Genomic DNA, 15,630 nt, shown 5'->3' with positions numbered 1-15,630 from the left:
ACACACACACACAAATACATGCGTGTACATCATTTAAATACATTGCCTGTATGTCATAGCCTGGATTTCTATTAGTAGATTTTTTTTTTCTGGCTTTATTGACATAAAATTGATAGTAAAACCCTTATGCATTTTAGGTGAATAACATGATTTACTATGCATTCATTGTGAAATGATTACCACAGTCTACCTAATTAACACATCTTCCACTTCATAGTTACCATTCTCTGTGTTTGTGTGTGTGGTGTGAATACTCGAGATCTGCCCTTCGTGGCAAATTTCAAGTATACAGTAGCGTGTCGTTAACGCTAGTCACCATGCTGTGCATTAGATCCCCTGAGCTTAACTCATCTCGTAACAGAGTTTGTGCCTTTGACCAACATGTCCACATTTCCTCCAACCACCAGTCCCTGGCAACTACTCCTGTATGATTTCAGCTTTTTTAGATTCTATACATAAATGAGATCATGTAACATTTCTCTTTCTCTGTTTTCCTTATTTCACTTAGCATAATGTCCTCCAGGTTCATCCATGTTGTAAGTGGCAGAGTATTTTCCTTTTATGGCCTAATTATATTCCATTGTGTGTGTGTGTGTATCACATTTTTTATCCAGTCATCTGTCGTTAGACACTTAGATTGTTTCCATATCTTGGCTATTATGATTAATGCAGCTGTGAATATGGGAGTCATGATATAGCTGGGAGATCCAGAAATCATTTCTTCTTTTGGATATAAACTCAGGAATGGGATTGCTGATCGTATAGTAGTTTCCTTTTTACTTTTTAAGAAACCTCCATACTGTTCTCTGTAGTGGCTGCACCAATTTATATTCCTATCAGCAAAGTGCAGGCTTCTCTTATCTCCTCCATACCCTCACTGGTACTTGTTGTATCTTGTCTTTTTGATAATAGCTATCGTGACAGGTTGGAGGTAATCTGATTGTGTTTTGACTTGCATTTCCCTAATGATTAGTGATGATGAGCACCTTTACATATGTACCTGTTGGCCATTTTTATGTCTTCTTTGGAAAATGTCTATTATATCAGCTTTGGAAAAATGTAGGCTCTTTTTAAAATCAGATTATTTGTGTTTTTGCTGTTGAGCTGTATGAGTTCCTTATGTATTTTGACTATTAACCTTTTACAAGACACATGGTTTGCAGATACTTTCTCCCAATACATAGGTTGCTTTTTCATTTTTGTGGATTGTTTCCTTTGTTGTACAGAAGTTTCTTAGTGTGACGTAGTCTCACTTATTAATTTTTGCTTTTGCTGCCTGTGTTTTTAATGTCATATCCAAAAATCATTGCCAAGACAAAATCAAGGAGCTTTTTCTACATGTTCTCTTTTAAGAGTTTTATGATTTCGGGTTTTACATTTTAGTCTTTTTTAGTTTAGTTTTGTGTATGTTTTAAGATGAGTTGTTTTTTTCTATGAATATTTAGTATCTCCAACACATTTATTGAAAAGACCATCCTTTTCTCCTTGTGTATTCCAAATTGGAAAGAAGCTAAATGGTCTCTGTGTATACATTATGCATCTTAAATACTCTGAAAACCACACATACACACACACACACACACACACGTGCACACACACACGTGCACACGTACAAACTGATAGAACTCCTAAATGAATTTGGTAAAATTGCATACTACATACAAAACATCAGCTGCATTTCTCTATACCAACAATACGCTATCAAAAGACAAATTATGAAACAAGATCATTTGTAATAACATCACAAAGAATAAAATACTTAGGAATATGTTTAACCAAGTAGGTGAAATATCTGTATGCTAAAAGCAACAAGACTTTGCGAGAAATTGAAGGCACACAAAAATGCAAAGATATCCCATGTTCATTGATCAGAAGACTCAATAGTGTGAAAATGCTCATACTACCCAAATCAATCCACAGATTCAATTCAATCCCTATTAAAATTCCAACAGCATTTTTCACAGAAATAGGAAAATGGTCCTAAAGTTTGTATGTAAGCACTCAAGCCAAGCAATCTTGAGAAGGAAAAACAAAGCTGGAGACATCACCCCTGATTTCAAACTGCACATGGAGAGTTTAGCTCAGCTCTTCCGTGGTAGCTGCCTTGGCATCCGTTTTGTTTGGCAAAGCGGCCTGCAGAGATCTTAGTCTGACACTTTTGTTTGGCAAAGCGGCCTGCAGAGATCTTATTCTGATCTTATTCTGGCACGTTACCTAGTCTGCAGAGTCACAAGCAAACGATACGCCATCCCTGACAGTCCTCACCATCAGCAGACTCTGGCTGCCCAGGGCTTTCCCTTTCTGTACGCCTTAGATAAGACCCCCGTGTAGCTCCCCAAAGCCCTGCTCTTTTGGTTTGAACTGACCCGTCTGGCCTTAGGCCAGGAACTCCCGAGCACTCCATCCACAGCACTAATCAGGTTGTGCCTCAGGTCTGCAGGCTGCCTTGCCCTTCCAGTGCATCCCCTGGAGGTAAGGGAGGTACTTCTTTCTTTCATTTCCTCCCATTGTCCGTGGCTGAACCTTGGCTCACCTTCTGGAACCGTGAGTTCCACTTAGTAAGTGTTAATTTGACATTTTCTCGAGTTATTTCCTACCTGATCATATAGTTGGTTATCAGATTAGGAATTTTATATTTCACCCTTTATTTTCAAGAAGATCATGATACTAGTCTTAAATGCCAAGAATTGTCTGTGGTATGGATTGCTTTAACTGATAGTTATCTGTCAGTTAATTCTAATTGTCACATCAAGTTTTAAGTTTTATAGTAATTTCTAATTTTGATAATTTTAATGTGTTCTCTGTTCTCTAAGTTATCTGTTTCTTTTGGCATCTTCTGTATTCCATGTGTACTTTAGTCTCTTTATTTTTCTTTATTCACTGTGCATGTCTATCTGATATAGCTGTTTTACCACAAGTGTTGGGGATATTTAATAAAAACGTTATTGTAAATTAAGAACCAGATTGATCATAAATAACTGTTGTAGACTTTTTTGAAGATAGGAAGGTCTTTCCCAGTTAAGTTGTGGAAGACCAACCGTGTATATTTTTATCAAACTATTGTTATCAATAAAATGAATTATGTCTTGTCGCCTCTGAAAAAGAGCTTATGTAAACCTGAAAATACACATAATATTTTGAAAGAATATTATGTTTCTGTTTTACAATTTCTCAGTTTAAACTATCCTAATCTTGTATTATTTCTCTGCAGGAATAAGATACAATTTTAACATCAAAAGCCGTACACTACCATCTGAATTATCTTTCCCATCGTGACTAAAATATTTAAAGATATGAAAATGCTTTGGGTCAAGTGTCAAAATCTTAGTAAACATCACATAGTTTACATTTTTACATATACAGTGCCAGTGTAACTGAATGACATATAATATGTAGGTAATTTACATAATTTCAGAGTATCTACTCTTTTTAAAATCTCTTTTTTTTGTCTTTTTGGAAACAAAACATATGAATTAAACAGTTCGTATTTTTGCTGCTTTTTGAAATGCTATAGTACCATTTCTTGTCTGTAAAATAGTAATCATGATTTTAATCTTATTTTACTATAGTTAGTATTTCCTTTATTTAATTAAAATGTTTTACTTAAAATAGTTTTATTGCTTCTTAAGTCCCTATTCATGCATTTTGGTTTTAGGTTACACTAACCAATTTTATAAGCAGTTGGTAACATTGTAAATTATTTTTAAAAGGGAAAAGATTTTTCTTTTGGATTCATCAGTATTTAAATAGTAAAAACAATTTATTATTTGGTAAATTAAGGGGCATTGCTTACTTTGTAAAATTTACATTCTTTTTTTTCACACATTGAGGGAAATCACACTTGAACTTAGTAAAATGATTTATTCATTATAAATTTTACATTGAGCTATGAGATTTAAATGTATTTAAACATACACTACCTTGAGGCATTAAGGAGAAAAATTGTTTTGCTAAATATAAATACATAAATTATCCCATGAATAATGTTTGATGCAAATTTCTTAAATTGAATTCTCTTAAAAAGGTAATTCACTTTTTATCACTCTCTTTCAACATCTTTCAACATCTTCAGGAAGGTTTTGCCTACTGGCTCTTGTCCGTCCTGAAGCTGAATAGGCCTTATTCTATTATAAGTCTCTACAGTCATAGAAAGAGCCTTTTAATTTCTTTATTGACAGACCTGAAGCCAGAATTCATATGCAGAGAAAGGGCTTTTTCCCATACCTGTTTGGGGAAAAAGAAAAAGAAAAACCAGAAACCAAGTAATATAGAAATAGTGTATATACTCTGAAAGCTGGAAAAAATGAGAAACCAAAACAGATATTTTTAAACATCCAGTCAAGAGTATAATGAGCCTCACAGAGCACAAAATATCATCCGTCATAAACAGAGAGGAGCTCACTTACGCCATGATTCTTCAGGTGATGACAGGGTAAAAGAAATACCTACAAATCAATTTAAATTGTTTTTATTTTCTGATGATGGTTTGAGACAGAGCCCAGGCTACTCACACGACCCTTGTTGACCTTGGACTTCTTTCTTTGGCTTAATAATAGGCCAGGTTTACACATGAGAGGGACTTTAGCTTATGCAGTTATTAAGTACCTGTATATCATTATTCCAATTTAGCAAGTAAAGGCATAGACCCTATGAAATTAACTTACCTTTAGGTCACCTGGCTTTAGAGTATAGTGAGCTTGGGGCTTGAACCAAGGCAGTGTATGTATGGTAACGTCCTATCAAACTGAAGTACCCACTTCAGGACTCCAGAGAAGACTTGAGAATTTGGTCACCAGAGATCACACACAACATTAACATTAATCCTGGTGTGATGCAAAAAGAAAACCTCAAAGGACTACATGGTACTCATTCTTAATTACCTGAAATTGCATCACACACAACACATACTTAGACTACTACCCCAAAAACATTGCTTATATTTTAACTAAATGACCTGGGAATAAAAATATTCCCAAATCTACAGTAGACACTGGTCATTTCATAGTACATTAAGGAAGTTTTTGACAAAATTCCAATACCTTTGTTCATGTGAGTCTACGTTGTAGATCATATCACTTGATTTACCAATAATCAAAAATATATTTTATGCAAAAATCTTAAAACTTATACATGTGTATGGCACCAATATTGATACTCACATACAAAATTAAGTTTTTTTAATTCTTCTCACCATAGCACCTAGTGAAATATATACCATTAACATATGAATGTGTAAACATATCTCCTTCTAGTAATTAAATTTATACTTATATCTGTAGACATATATACAAAATTAACTTTGGGACATATAATATATCCTCTTTATTTTACTTATATTTCTCTTAATTAAATACCATTTATGTTATATGTTATTATCTATTCTTATCTTGTGTTTGCTTATACAACATCTAGTTAAATATACTTCTTTGTGGGATAGTCAGGATTTTTTCCAAATAGTGCAACTATAAATTCTGTGTTGAACCTCAAACTTGTACATAAATTATTTTTTTCAGTCTCAAAGATGGAGAAGATGAATACAATCCTAAATGTTATAACTGATCTCAGAATTATTAAATCAGAAAATTTTATCAAATATTGTTGAATATATTTGAATAGTAAAGACTATGCATGTAAGAAAGCATGATGAATATGTAAGCATAAATCTTAAATAACTCTCAGGTGAGTGCTAAATTTCAGATACTTTGCCAGGTGATTAAAATTTCACTTGGCAAGTTTCAAAAGCACCTGGTGAAGAACGCTAAAAATGGAAACTAGATAGTTTACACTTTCTATCTCAATTTGATAAAGTACATTTGAGTAAAGTGTAGAAATAAAGTAGAAATATCACATATCTGCTTGCTATGCAGAGGATAAGTAAAAATATAAAGGCAGAACCTCCAGAGATGCAGTGTACTTCAGATTAAATTCAGGGTCTCCGTGTATGGAAAATGGACAGGTTTGACGCATTATTTTTAAAGCTTGCCCTACATCTTATAGAAACTCAGAAATTGTATCATATGGAAAAAGAACTTCCTTTTTCTATACCATTTAATTTATTTATTTATGATTTTTATTTTTTCCGTTGTAGTTGATTTACAGTGTTCTGTCAATTTCTACTGTACAGCAAAGTGACCCAGTCATACGTATATACATACATTCATTTTCTCCCATTATCCTCCATCATTTTCCATCACAAAATCTACCATCTCAGTTCCTCATGAAAGAACATTTGCAAAACTTATCTACTAGTCCAGTAATATCTATAAATATTTATAGGTAAGTATTTCACTCATGAAAAAGACTAGTCCTCAAAAAGACATAAGAATGTACTTACTTGTGTCTAACAGCTCCATTTCACTGTCAGCTGTCCAAATGTAGGATGTGTATTCATTTTACTTTTAAATAATATAAACCTTTGGTGTTTAAGAGAAAATGTCTTTCAATTAATTTAGTATAAATTTTAGTGTTGGGATTTTTACATTTTAGTTATTATATTGTATGATTTTCAGAAAAGCAATTATATTCCATCTCTCATTATTTTCACACAACCCCATGAAGTAAGCAGGTAGTATTATCCCCTTGGAACAGTCAAAATAATTTTAAACAAAAAAAGTTTTATATGACTGAACTAAAGTTAAAGAACTTGGAAGCAGTGGAAGGAAGACATAAAAGTTGTTTTCTGGCTGCTAGTCTTATGTTTTTCTTGGCAAACACTTGAGACAAGAAAGAATAACTGAGTTCTGTTAAAAAAAAAAAACATTAGTTTTAAGAATAAAGCCAAGGAAGATATGAGTGTCTTCTTAAACTATCATTTATATTCTTAGCACATTTTATATAAATATCCTATAAGGCAAAAACAAATTCAGGGGGCATAGCTTTAGTTAAATGTTTCCAAAATATGTTTGTATATTTTCAATATACAAGCTGAGCATTAGAGAAATTAGGTGAGATAATTACCTTTATAATCAAGCACCATATCTGTAGCATATTGATTTGTGGCAGCAAACTACATGTCAAAATTAATTTACACATTTAATTTAAATGTTCTAGATATAACACAGGACTCTCAAGAGACCTTATGTAACTTTAAACATGTATAACTGAGGAATAAAATGGCATACCTAATATTTTTACACTAATGTACACAAAAAAATGGATAAAGCCAGAAAATGGTGAATGATGGACACATTCATCATGTAAGGGTTCTTTATAAATGAAACAATGTAAAATTCCTGGGAGTAGGGGAAAAAAACGCTTAAGCATCAGCAAGCAAATCAGCTTGCACAGGGGATTGCTATAAAGGGCTGATTGCCTCAGCAGTTCTCTCTGTGGAAGGAGACCTATTCTCGAATTAAAGCTGGCTAAACAGATAAAGGTTGAACTTTTCAACTGCAAGGTAGGTATAGGAATTGCTCCTTTTTTTCCTGAGAGAAGCAGTAAAATTTTACTACACACATCACCAATTGGGCTTTTCAGCATTAAATACCAGCAAGTCTATTGTGTGGCTGCCTGCAATATAAATGAGGGCTGGGAGGAGAGAGGTAAACAGACATCTCAAATGGTTCAGACAAAGATGGAGACTCAAAAGTGGTAAAGCACACGCTTTTCCTTGATGAGGTTTCTGACTTTTTGATATTGCAACTTTCACAAGACAAAAGCACTCTTTGTTAAAGGAGGGGAAAGAAAGGTTGAATGAAAACTAGAAAAGTAAAAATTGGAGTTTGTGTGGCTGGGCCAGATGTATAAAATCATTAGTTTTATCCCAGTGACAGAATTTTATGGAAAACAATAAAAGCTACATAAAAGAATGCTGATAGCATCACTTTACTTTCTATTAGCATTAGTTTAGATGTGTAGGCGAGCGAATATGCACCAGGGAGAGGAAAGGATGGAGAATTTTTTTTTTTTTCTTTGACCATTAAGTTAATGGAGCTGATAAATGGAATTGTAACATTGACACTAAGTGACAGTCTTGTTCCTTTAAAATCTGCTGTTTCATTCTAGTTCCTTCAACCTTGAATTTCTAATGTGTGCAGCTATTACATTTAATAGTTGTGTTTGGTGATTTTATGAGATTCCAAAGAATAATAAAAGAAATGCCACTTCCGCCTGAGTAAAGAAAGTTAAAACACATTAGTGAAATTTCAGATCTATATCTACACATAATCGTTGAAATTTATTTAAAATAAAATCCACTTAATTTTGCAGATTAAAGATGAGAAAGAACTGAGCCTTGTAACCAAGAAGGAGGGTTATTTCTTCCCACATTTAAAGAATCAAGGTGGAGATTTAAGTCAGTTGTTTTCATATAATTGTTCTTTTCCTGGGAGGGCAGAACATGTCCATGTGTACTTCCCTAGAGAAAAAAATATGGTCACTTTCTATTCTTTCTCATATGTAAATCTACCATCCAAAGAAGATGTATGGCCTAAATATGTTTAAATGAAGAAATTTTAACCACATCTTGGAAAGAGTACAGATAAAATTTACTCTTTCAGTAGTCTTGGAAAATGTGTTGTTTGACATGAAGGATAAGGACTGGGATCCACTTTGGTAAACCTACTTGAATTACAGTCAGTACATTGAATTAGGCATGTGTGTTTTTGAGAAATTTAAATTCTGTATCATACCTTTATATCTCCACAAAATTTTTGAAAATAAGAATGTAACTTTTAGTAACATTAATAAAAATTTGAAGTTCCCGTCGTGGCGCAGTGGTTAACGAATCTGACTAGGAACCATGAGGTTGCAGGTTCGATCCCTGGCCTTGCTCAGTGGGTTAAGGATCTGGTGTTGCCATGAGCTGTGGTGTAGGTCGCAGACGCGGCTCAGATCCCACATTGCTGTGGCTCTGGTGTAGGCTGGCGGCTACAGCTCCGATTAGACCCCTAGCCTGGGAACCTCCATATGCCACAGGAGTGACCCTAGAAAAGGCAAAAAGACAAAATAAAAAAAAATAAAAAGTTTAATGCCAGATATTTTTTTACAGGAAAAATGAAATGTGGAAAAGTTCATGGATTTTTATATTGAAAAAAGAACAACTCTGGCTTAGAAAAATGTGATCTGTTCAAAGAAAAAAAAGGAAGGAAAGAAAGGAAGATAAAAAAAGAAAAGAGGGGAAAAAAGGAAGGAAGGAGAAAATAGAGTAAAAACTAATCCTTGACTAAAAACAGAACTGCTGTATGACAGCAGTCCCATTCCTGGGTGTATATCTGGACAAAACTGTAAGTCAAAAAGTTACATGCACCCTAATGTTTATGGCAGCACTATTTGCAGTAGCTGAGATGTAGAAACAACCTAAATGTCCACTGACAAATGAATGGGTTAAGAAAGTGTGGTACATACGTATAATGGAATACTACTCAGCCATAAAAAGAACAAAATAATGCCATTTGCAGCACCATGGATTCAACTAAAGATTCTCATATGGAGTGAAGTAAGGCAGAAAGAGGAAGACAAATTATATATCAATTATATGTGGAATATAAAATATGGCACAAATGAACCCATGTACAAAATAGAATAGACTCTCAGACATGGAGAACAGACTTTTGGTGGCCAAGGGGCAGGGAGAGGGAGTGGGATGGTCTGGGAGTTTGGGGCTAGTATATGCAAACTATTACATTTAGAGCGGATAGACAATAAGGTCCTACGCTATAGCTTAGGGAACTACATCCTGTCTCCTGGGATAGGTCATGATGGAAAAGAATATCAAAAAAAGATTGTAGGAGTTCCCGTCGTGGCGCAGTGGTTAACGAATCCGACTAGGAACCATGAGGTTGCGGGTTCGGGTTCGGTCCCTGCCCTTGCTCAGTGGGTTAACGATCCGGCGTTGCCGTGAGCTGTGGTGTAGGTCGCAGATGCTGCTCGGAACCCACGTTGCTGTGGCTCTGGCGTAGGCCGGTGGCTACAGCTCCGATTCGACCACTAGCCTGGGAACCTCCATATGCCGCAGGAGTGGCCCAAGAAATGGCAAAAAGCCAAAAAAAAAAAAAAAGATTGTGTGTGTGTGTGTGTATATATATATATATATATATATATATATATATATATGACTGAGTCACTTTGCTGTACAGCGGAAATTGACACATCATTGTAAATCAACTATACTTTAATAAACAAACAACCAAAAAAACCCCAATCCCCAGAACTAATCCTTGAAGTTGTACAATAATAAATATAGGTTATTCTTTTTTAATCATAAAATTTTACAATATTCAAGTTCTTAAAAATATCAAGCCAATTAAAAAGGAAATAAAATCGGGGAACAGGTATTTCAAAAACCTGAACCTCCCCTACCAAAAAAAAAAAAAAATAGACCTAGTATTACTTTTGTAAAGTTACATGTTCATAAATTAGAGAGGAGGCGACAAGGTAGGAATTATTTCTAATTGATATCCATATCAGAAGGGAATATTGAAACTGTTGATCAAACTGTTGTGATTGAAAGTAAGTAATACGGGAGTTCCCATCATGGCACAACAAAAACGAGTCTGACTAGGAACCATGAGGTTGCAGGTTCTATCCCTGGCCTCACTCAGTGGGTTAAGGATACCTCGTTGCCATGAGCTGTGGTGTAGATTGCAGACGTGGCTCAGATCTGGCATTGCTTTGGTTGTGATGTATGCTGCCAGCTGTAGCTCTCATTCAGCCCCTTGCCTGGGAACTTCCATATGCTGCAAGTGTGGCCCTAAAAAGCAAAAAAAAGAAAGTAACGAAATACATGACATACTTTATAAAGCAACATTAAATAAATACCAGCTAGTGCTGGCACAGTTGATTTATAAGTGAAAGTTCAAGTTGGCTTATATATACTACATGTCTTTTTTAAGGATACTTTCAATGAGCTGTAATTCTTGATTGTAAAACAGGTGACTTTACAACTTGGCTGTATTTATTTATTTATTATTATTGCTTTTTAGGGCCACACTCGCAGCATATGGAGGTTCCCATGTTAGGGGTCAAATTAGAGCTACAGCTGCCAGCCTGCACCACAGCCATAGCAACTCCAGATCCAAGCCACATCTGTGACCTATGCCACAGCTCATGGTAACGCTGAGTGAAGCCAGGGATCGAACCCTCATCCTAATGGATCCTAGTTGGGCCACAACAGTAACTCCGAAAACTTGGCTGTATTTATTAATGAATAAATGACTCTGATTGTGTGGCTCATCCCCAATTTTGAAGAGTGCTTTTCGGGGATGCTTTAGTTAAGGATATCTCTACTTAACTGTCAGTATATAAAAAGCAGATGCCAAGACACTGTCCAGTCTTACTTCCACTTAATCGTTCATCTATTTATTCATATATTTGTATACTTCCAGCATAAGTCCATAATTGTTTGAGAGGTAGAATTTTAGCTCGTCTCTTACGTATTGCTGTATAACTCCAAAATGTAGTGGCGTGACACAACAGTTACTTTAATTTTCTTTTTTTAAGTGATTTTTATTTTTTCCACTATAGTTGGTTCGCAGGGTTCTGTCAGTTTTCTACTGTACGGCAAAGTGACCCAGTCACACATACATGTATACGTTCTTTTTCTCACATTATCCTCAATCATGCTCCATCACAAGTGACTAGATACAGTTCCCAGTGCTATACAGCAGGATCTCATTGTTTATCCACTCCAAATGCAATAGTTTGCATCTGTTAACCCCAGATTCTCAGTCGGTCTCACTTTGTCTCCCTCCCTCTTGGGAATATAAGTCTGTTCTCCAAGTCCATGATTTTCTTTTCTGTGGAAGGGTTTGTTTGTGACGTATATTAGATTCCAGATATCAGTGATGTATGGTATTTGTCTTTCTCTTTCTGATTTACTTCACTTAGTATGAGAATCTCTAGTTTCATCCATATTGCTGCAAATGGCATTCTTTTATTCTTTTTTGTGGCTGAGTAGTGTTCCATTGTGTATATATACTACATCCTCTGAACCCATTCATTTCTTGATGGACCTTTAGGTTGTTTCCATGCCTTGGCTATTGTAAATAGTGCTGCAGTGAATACATAGGTGCATGTATCTTTTTCAAGGAAAGTTTTGTCCTGATAGATGCCCAAGAATAGGATTGCTGGGTCATATGGTAGTTCTATATTTAGTTTTCTGAGGTACCTCCATACTCTTCCATAGGGGTTGTACCAGTTTACGTTCCCACCAACAGTGTAGGAGGGTTCCCTTTTCTCCACACCCTTTCCAGTGTTTGTTTTTTGTGGACTTATTAATGATGGCCATTCTGACTGGTGTGAGGTTGTACTTCATAGAGTTATTTTAATTTTCTTATGTGATTCCTTAGCATGGAGTGAGCCCAGCCAGGCTGCTGTTTATGGTGTGGCTGCAGGACAGTAGAGACCAGCATTAGCTGGCTTGCTGAGAACAGGACCTTATTTGAAAATTGGGTCATTACCATGCCAGATTAGGGTGGTTCCTAAATCCGAAAACTGGCATCTTTTTAAGAGCAGGGAGAGAGGTTCATATCCAGAGACCCAGAGGAAACTCACGCAGGGAAGAGCACCTTGTGAAGGTGGAGGCAGAGCCTGACGTGATCTGCGTAACAGACCAGCACACAGGGCATTGCTGGGAACCGCCGGGAACTAGGAGAGAGGCGTGGGGCAGATCCCCTCTCCAGGCCCAGAGAAGGAAGCAACTCTGCTGACACTCGGTTGCAAGTGTCTAACCTCAGAACTGAGGGAGAGTAAGTGTTTTAAGCCACGCAATTTGTGGTAACCTGTTGCTGCAGCTCGAGGAAATCGATACAGTTAGTTCCCCCGCCCATGTCTCTCTTGCTGTGGTTCAGCATCCCTCCCTTTCATGTGGCTTTACCACCGTGTCTCTCTACATGGTTTCTCCAGGTGGACTTTGCCATGCATGCTCAGGACGCCCATGGGCCCAGAGCAGAAGCCATGATGGTTATAAAGGCTGAGAACTAGAAGGGCATAGTGTTATTTCTGCTAAATTGGATTAATTCAAGCAAATCTCAGGTCACACCCAGTGATGAGTACCAGGGGTTATGCATTTCATCAGTGGCTTCCAGTGTCAACCGTGTAGTCTTCCTCATGTAAAGATGAAAAATGTCAGTCAAGTGGTGTGAAATATGTTGTGAAACTTTAAGTCGTATCATAGTAGCCAAGAAACAGTCATGCTGTGAGACAAAAATCAGAATTTAGGAATTTTTCTTACTATCCCTATATCTTATTAATATCTGTCAAGACGCAAACTTTTTATTTGTTATACCCATATGGAAACTCCACAATTTTCACTAAGAGCTACTAAGGGCAAACCAAGTGGTATTACTTTAGTTTCAAGCATTCAGTTCTGACTTTAGAGCCCTTTAATGACTAGACCAAAATTAATGCAAATATAAAAGCTTTTAAGTCCTAAGCATTTCCTCAACATCTCTGTTGAGAAAGTCTGTGGCTGGTTAACTATTCAGTGTGAAGCTTTGCAGCAGAATGTAAGATGACCTTCAAAGATAACTTTCTTGCCTTCCTGAAGCTTTCAGCCTACTGGATGATACAAGCAGTAGTCAAGATAAAAAATAATAATAATCTAATGAAATTCCAATAGCAATAATAACTATGATGAAAAGTAAAACAGAGTTAAGTCATGCAAATTTCATTAGAGTTCACAAAAGTGTTTTCTGAGATGATAATTTGGAGACACAATTTGAGAAAATAAGCCACTTGAAGATTTTGGGGAAGCTGCCAGCAGGGCAAATAATGAGAACAAAGGCAAAGAAATAAGAGGGATCCAGTAGCAGTTTCAAGTATTTGGACAACAGCATTTCAGTAGTTTTCAGCTGGTCCAAAGATTGTTATTTCTTTCATGCCTTTCTCTTTTCTCATATGCCAGAACCGCACTGGGCTAGCTACAGCTGCTGTACAAATCCTTGTCAGTTAGCTAACCATTTCCTAGAATCTCACCAAGGCACTAGATTTTTTTGATGGCTTTTAAGTCTTGGCTGCCAACAAAGATTTACTTCTTTAAGGACTTCTTGGCAAAAATTGGAAGCATTGCTCCTGGGAAGTTAGCCTCACAACTCTGAATCAACTGAAAGAAATCTTGTGTGTGCCTGAAAAGCCTATGATTTATCTTAATTCCATATGTAACATCCTGTGTAAAGGTTTCCAGAACTTCTGGAAGCTCAACAAATTACTGGAGTATAGCAGCTATCATAAACGTGAGGATGAAGATGCCGGTGGAAAACCACTACTGCTCTCCTGTGTGGTCTGCACCTTACCACCTCATTAAATAGAGCTGCATTTCGGAGAGATTTATAAATCGAAGGAAAGAGGTATTTCCTCACAGTGGGCGTTACTGAACCTCTCTTGCCAACTCTAAGATAATTAAGAGAAAAGTACCCAACAACTGCATTTTTTCTTTCACTCTTGTCAACTGATTTCTTCAGAAGCAATTCATTTTCTTTGACAGTTACTTCGCTTTCTTTCGTGGGGCGGTCACCTTTCCTAGTCCTTTGTCTTTTATTTGTTCATTCGATTAATTTCCCCATAGAGGTTCCCTTACTTTTTGCTCCACCTTTAGTGCCCTCTGATCACTGAAATTATCTTGGCAAACTATGCTTCCTGTCTTTGGAAAATTGCCCAACCTGCAGCAGCAGAGGGTCCAAAGGCAGGATTCCGGCCACCAACAGTGTTCTTTTGAAATGTAATTATTTTTTTCTAATTGAAATTTAGGTCAGTTAATATACTTGTAAAATTACCATTGCCATCTTTGCCTTTTAATTAGAGTATTTAGATAATTTATATTATGTAATTTTGACATCTTTGGGTTTAATAAACCCAATCACAGTTTTCTATTTAACCTTTTTTATTCATTTTTCCTTTTTTTCTACCTTCTTTTGAATAAACTAATTTTTGTGATTTTACTTTATCTCTTTTGTTTACCTCTTGTCTATTATCTTTGTGTTCTTTTAGTGGTTGTGTAAGGGTTACTCATGGCACTTCACTGTAATATAGTCTCTCCAAGTGCTATGCTATATCACATAAATCGTAAGGATCTTCCAGCAGTATACCATTTGTACTTTCCTTGGCCTTGGTGCTTATGTTGTAAGCTTTTTTAAAAATCTGCATGTTGTAAACCTCCAAGTGTATTGTTTTGTATTTGTTTTATTCAGTCCATTATATTGTATAGAGATTTGTAATTTATAAGTATTTTATGTTTCCCAAAGTTACTGTGGTTTCCCTTCCACTTGGTATCCTTTTCCCTTCTTCTTGAGAGTTTTCATTTAATATTTTTCCTGGTACAGGTCAATTGGTTGTTATTTCTTTCAGCGTTTGTATGTCTGAAAAAAGTAATTATTTTTCCCTCATTTTTGAAAGGCAGTTATTACTGGAGAGAGAACCCTTAAATTGGCAGGGTCTTCTGTTGCTTTGCCTTTCAGTACTTTAAGATGTTGCTTCTTGGCCTCCTGGATTAGATTGTACTCAGTAAGAAATTTCAATGAGAATGAGAAAGTTTTTTATCTTTGTAACTCTGTATGTGGTGTGTTTGTGAGTTCTTGGTCCTCTGCAGCTGTCCTCTGAGCCACCCTGACCCTCAGTGCATTCAGCCCATCGTCTCCCTGACCCTTCATCTGGACCCCACGCTCACTACCCCCACATATCCCAAGCCACAGAGCA

At 36.1% G+C, this 15,630-nt stretch overlaps 1 long non-coding RNA gene across 1 annotated transcript in view; it reads left to right on the top strand.

Annotated features, from left to right (window-relative positions):
- Window positions 1–2,292: 2,292 nt before the first annotated feature.
- The window catches only part of LOC125112404 (uncharacterized), a 35,166-nt gene continuing 21,828 nt past the window's right edge, over window positions 2,293–15,630 (top strand). Inside the window, exon 1 of the long non-coding RNA XR_007131152.1 lies at window positions 2,293–2,558. This is a non-coding gene — a long non-coding RNA (uncharacterized LOC125112404). The remainder of the gene's footprint in view (window positions 2,559–15,630) is intronic.

The sequence above is a fragment of the Phacochoerus africanus genome, chromosome 12, assembly GCF_016906955.1.
Source record: "Phacochoerus africanus isolate WHEZ1 chromosome 12, ROS_Pafr_v1, whole genome shotgun sequence".
Lineage (NCBI taxonomy): Eukaryota > Metazoa > Chordata > Mammalia > Artiodactyla > Suidae > Phacochoerus > Phacochoerus africanus.
Note: the sequence above shows the minus strand (reverse complement) of the source record. Positions and strands in the feature narration are given on the sequence as shown.